Genomic DNA, 6,008 nt, shown 5'->3' on the forward strand with positions numbered 1-6,008 from the left:
ATTTTAGAAACTATTTAATGTCTACACCTTATATTTAACTTTTTTAATCAACCCGTGTAATACACGGGTCTCACACCTAGTTCCTTAATAGTTATCAATTTTAACAATATTAGAAATGTGATCTATGTAGTTGTAATCTTTGATATCATCTAAGTATTCTAGTTTAATAAAAGTTCGAATTGTCTAAATCCTATTATGTTTTGTATTCAACCCAATCCTTGACACCTTCTGCAAGCATGTTCTTTAACTTAAAAGCTGCAAGAAGATTCAACAATATTCATCGTTAGGGTTTCATAGATCATCTAGGGAAGCTTCATGGTGTTTAGGTGAGTTGTTGGAAGGGGGAGGGTGAATGGCGGCAAAGTGAATGTGAGTACTAGTAATAGGATCTTAATTTCTACTCTAATAAATGAAGGTTTTTTTGTCACATGTCACACTCTCATTCAATTTGTCAAATGTCATTTTATGGTTATTTTGAATTAATTTCTTTTTCCACATGTCATTTTATGAGTTTTTCTATTTTAATAAATTTCACATAATACTTTCATTTAATAATTACAATAAATATAATAATAAATAAATATCAATTTCATTAATGGACTTACCTTTTTATTTCAAAATTCTCAAATTAAAGTTCATTAGTTTATTTTGTTCATTTATTTAAATTTAAAAGAAAAATTAATTTTAATAATTCATTATTTTTCTTATTTTCTTATAAATCCAAAGTTATTAAATATTTAGATATTTATATTTAATTTTTTTAATTAACTCAAGTAATACATGTGTCTTACACCTAGTACTCTAATAAATAAAGATCAATTTTGCCACATGTCAATCTCTCCTAAGTTTTGACACTTGTCAATTTGTGGTATTTTTTAAATTAATAGTATTCACATGTTAATTTCTAGGTTTTTTAATTTTTAAAATTAAAAAGCCAAATAATCTATGTAGTTATATAAGTAAAATAATAAATGTAACAAATATGATCATAAATTGCAATAAATATGTTTTTTCCTTCTATATTTTAAAATTTAATTTTAAAAAATACTTAATGTTTATATTTTGATATTTAAATTTTTATTTAACTCATATAATACATAGGTCTCACACACCTAGTGCTCCTAATATAACAACAAAAGATAAAAACTAAATAAAAAAGTTTAAAATATGTTTAAATGACCCCGTGTCATCAAAATATGCGTAAATGGAAGCCTTGACATTAAGGAATTCATTTAGTTAATTTTCTTTTCTAATCAACGAGACATTTTTTTTAATTGAGAGACCTTATGATTTAAAGTTATATATATATATATATATATATATATATATATATATATATATATATATATATATTAAAGTTGTGCACCCCTTAGGAACAGTAAAGCTCTTTAGGGGTTGGCAGAAATGACCCCCTGTTTATGGGTTTGGCTGTAATTTCAGTCCGTTTTTTGTAAGCGGACATTTTATGAAATTATATACATTCTTTACACACGTGTTGTTCATCTACCATTGTCTCCATCCCTTCTCGATTCTTCTTTTAGGTATTGCGACTCATCTTTGAAATACGTGTCTTCCACCGATTTAGGTCTGTAATCGAATTCTTACACACTTGCTTCAACCGCCTTCAACTGCTTTCGTCTACGTCTTCTGTGTTCCATCGTCGAATCCAGTCACCTCCGTCTCCTCAACGATCGGTTGCAATATGTTTGATTTTGTGGATGGTTTGAAGGTTTATGTTCAATCGATTGTCTCTAACTCCCCACCACCGCTTCCATCAGCTTATTAGATAAGCTTCTTTCTGCCACCGCTTGATTGTTATTCTACCTTCAGTTCAATATCCATAATAGATACCATAGTTTCTATCTTCGATTGGAGGTCGTGGTCCTATCCTTATGTCGATTGCACCTACTGCTCCCACCGTCAGCTTCTCATTTCAGAGAAGTATCACTCAAACCTGCAAACACTTTCTCTCCCGCTTCCTTCAAGATCGAAGCCAAAAAAGGACAATGGCTACTGGGGTTAACCTCACCTGGTTACCTCGATGGAAGGTAAACATAACTTCAAAAATCCCCAATTAAAAACCCTAATCCATGAACTAACTGTAGAACTAAAACCATGTTTAATTTCAGTCTTCCAGGTGACAACGGGTCCGACCCATTGGGTCTAGCAGAGGACCCACAGAATCCGAAATGGTTCGTCCAAGCTAAGCTTCTGAACGGGAGGTGGGCCATGCCTTCTCTTTCTCTTTCTCAGGTACCAAATCGATTTCCTAATACCTCAACTATCAAACCGATTTCGTAATACCTCAAATCGATTTTATTCTTGGTTCTTATCAACGTATCGTCGATCAATTCGACCCTCTGTATCACCAACTACTCTACTCCTACATTCGAATGGGAAGTTGAAGGTGCCGATGTCACCATAATGTTACAGGTTTGATATTATAAGTCACAATTTCTTTTTTTATGTGGTAATTTTATGCAGTTTTTGATGTGTGTGTTCTTTGAGTTGGTAGAGATACCATCTACTTACTTTCGTTTCCCATGTTTTCCTCCTTGCATTTGCAGTTCCGTTCCTATTGTCCAACGAGTAAGCTTTTTAAGAAGTTCAAATCTCAATCTGGATGAATCAAGAATGTTAATGTGTAAGTTTTAGACGTTTTAATTATTTCTTAATTATAATTTTCATTATTCTTAACCGTATAATTTTTTGCTTAATTATGATTTATGGATGAATAATGCTTATTCTAGGGCTGAGTAAGGAAGACAATTTCACAAGCTTACAGGTATTTTCTCTACATTTTTATTAATTTATTATTACTTATAAGTGCTTACTGCTTAGTACTTAACATGTTTCCTAGAATGCAAGTTTAATAGTGGTTGAATAACGTTGTAGCTATGCCCAACAGGTGTTCGATTTAATGCGAAGGTGACTTGCATTTTTTTTTCAATTTTTATTCAATAAGCTCAAACTTATTTTCATATAACTTAGCTTTGGGAGTTTTTGGTTAATTCATTTGATGAGATAAGATGTTTACTTTTAAATACTCACCACCACCACATTTAATACCTGTTACAGTTTCTTAAGGTTTGTATCTTTCTTGCATGAAATTAATCTGGTGAAAGTATGATAGCATACATAGGTATTTTCTATTTTTTTATTTGTAAGGTATCAATAAATAATCTAAGTCTAACCATGGCACTTTCTGTTTTCTTTGGGCTAAATGGATTAGGCAAAAATAAATAAATAAACAGCCTTAAAAATACACTTGGCCTTTTTTCATAGAGTTAGATGACAAAGTTTATTTTATAGCATGAGATAAATAAAAACAATTGTGTTTTTATAGGGGATAATTAATATTGTTATACATTAAATTATAAAATATCATGAGCATTTCATAACAGTTATAAGCTCTCCGTTCACCTTTCTCCAATTGATATTGTTATACATTAAAAAATGTTTCAACACTTTAATCACAATCTTCTAAATACCAAATTGACTTCTTTAATTCATTTATGCTATAAACCAAACATATATACACTCTTTAGGCTTTTCCTTTGCTTATTCAGTTTCATTTTATTGACATTTTGGAACAGGATTGGAGGTTCTGGAACATATGTGCCCACCAAGTCAAGGGTATGTTGACCTTTGTTTACTTTAATTATTTTCAAATACTTTTAAAAAAAATATATTTTTAAATTATTTATGTTTTAGACACTCTCGAAACCAGTGGAGCATCCTTTTGAGCTTCCAAAGTGGAATTATGATGGATGAAGTATTGGACAAGCACCAAGGGAAGACAGTGAAGTTATCTTATAGTAAGTCCAATTTAATAAATAACTAAATAAATAAATAAAAATTTCATTTTACTTGAAGTATTTATAATTATAATTTTATTTTTGTAGTGGCTATGCAATCTTTAAGGACCCTTTTTGTGGTGGCAACAACATCCTGGTGAGTTTATTACACTATCATGCGTTCAAGTTTCAACCTTTTTCTTAATATTTTGAAAATTTTCTATTTTCTTAAATTATATATTTTGCTTCTTTCTTAAAGGTAATCTATGACATATACACTCCACAAGGAGTGCCTATCCCTACAAACAAACATGGTAACGCTGCTGAGATTTTCAGTGATCCTAAAGTTGTAGCACAAGTTCCATGGTAGGTTTTTTGAGTGAAAATTTTAATTAGTTTTTCATAATTAATTATCTTTGTTTTGAAGAAAAACTTATATACATTTTATATGATTTAAGGTTTGGGATTAAGCAAGAGTACACTTTGCTTCAACAAGATGTGAAATGGCCTTTGGGTTGGCCTGTTGGAGGCTACCCTGCTCCTCAGGTATAAATATTATCATATTATACTGGAATCCATCATTCCATTCCTTTCTTGAATACATTTGGAACAGTAAACTTCCTAAAGGGTTGGCAGAAATGGCCCTTTGTTTATGGGTATGGGTGTAATTTGGGCTTGATTTTTGTAACGGGTCATATTTCCTAATAAACCATTATGCTTCTAAAAAATTGTTTTTAATCTGGTTGTGTGTAGTTATTGTGTTTATGTGTGTGTATTTATATTCATATTTATTATTTACTATTAAAATAATTTTTTAAGCATAATATGTGTTAACCAAAAGTTGGTTCTGGTGTTGGGTTTGCCCTTTTATACTATGATTTTGCACACGATACAACAAAAACATAAGATAGTCAACTAATAATTGCCAAAATAACTCAAGCAAGAAACACTACCTTATGACATGGATTATGCGAATTTTAATTGTACATCCACCTTAGATAAAATGTGATGACCATTGACCAATGAAGTAGTCAATTACTTTCACTTTCAGCCAATGTTGGTTTCCAGTGTTGGTTCAACATGAAAATAAGTGACACGGGTTTAGTTTTGAACTGATATTTCACCAATTTGAATTTGGGAGGTTCATTTAGTACCTTCAAGTTGGAATCCTACCAAGTTAATTCTATAGAAGAACTAAATTGTAAATTTTACACGGATTATATAAAATTTAGAATTTTAACTTGAGCCCCTTTAACTTTTGTGTGTATGTGATTTTGAAGATGGCTTGACCGATTCGATTATCAAAAGACGAAAACTATGGTCAAAACTGAACCCCGCGGAGTGGGGTTTCTCACCTAGTTTGAATTAATTATGAATCTATTGAAGCAAAATTTACTAAATAAGATTTCATTGATATTTTTTAAATAAATAGTATGCATAAATTTATAAAAATATTACACATATATTAAAAAAAAACAATACATATAATTTCTCATAGATGATCAACTAACGTATTTTAGTAGACTTAACTGAAATTATTTATTTTTATTATTTTCATATAAAAAAAGTTAAAATTAACTATCTTTATAAGATATGTTGTTATATTTCAAAATTTCAATATTCATCAAATTTTTTAATATGAATTCGTTATATAAAAATTAACTTATATTTATTATTAATTAATAATTTAATACAATTTAATATATAATAAAATATTATAAATATTATATATTATATTAAAATTATAAGTAGTATATATATATATATATATATATATATATATATATATATATATATATATATATATATATATATATATATATATATATATAGGATCATATGTAAATAGGCATATATTGTGTAACTGTATAACCAATTTTTGATCAATCATTAATTGTTATTTTATTATTATTTTAATTAATTATTCTGGGTCAATTTTGTTATTTTGTTAATTTTCTAAATAAGTCACTTTGATTTAAGGAAACTAATTTATGGAAATAGAGCCATCTCCCCTTTTTCTTTCTCTATAAACTAGTTTTTCTCTCACCTCCTCTTCTTTATAGACAGTCGACTGATTCTTCTTCTCCGCCATAAATCACCATCTCCACCATTGCTCAATATTCTATTCGAGTAGTTCCACCACAATAACGGTAGCCACATCTCTGTTACTCTCTTTGTATCCTATCTATTCTCCCCTCTCATCGATTCTAG

The 6,008-nt window shown here is 29.3% G+C and overlaps 1 pseudogene across 1 annotated transcript; it reads left to right on the forward strand.

Moving 5' to 3' along the window:
- The first annotated feature begins 2,006 nt into the window (after positions 1–2,006).
- Positions 2,007–4,535, forward strand: LOC145099018 (glutamine synthetase leaf isozyme, chloroplastic-like; annotated as a pseudogene). Its single transcript, XR_013704598.1, has 9 exons — positions 2,007–2,032; positions 2,130–2,253; positions 2,485–2,636; positions 2,756–2,785; positions 3,597–3,636; positions 3,715–3,818; positions 3,906–3,954; positions 4,057–4,163; positions 4,256–4,535. The product of XR_013704598.1 is annotated as a glutamine synthetase leaf isozyme, chloroplastic-like (transcript).
- The last annotated feature ends 1,473 nt before the right edge of the window (positions 4,536–6,008 follow it).

The sequence above is a fragment of the Lactuca serriola genome, chromosome 4 (assembly GCF_051521515.1).
Source record: "Lactuca serriola cultivar US96UC23 chromosome 4, Lser_US96UC23_V15, whole genome shotgun sequence".
NCBI classification, from domain to species: Eukaryota; Viridiplantae; Streptophyta; class Magnoliopsida; order Asterales; family Asteraceae; genus Lactuca; species Lactuca serriola.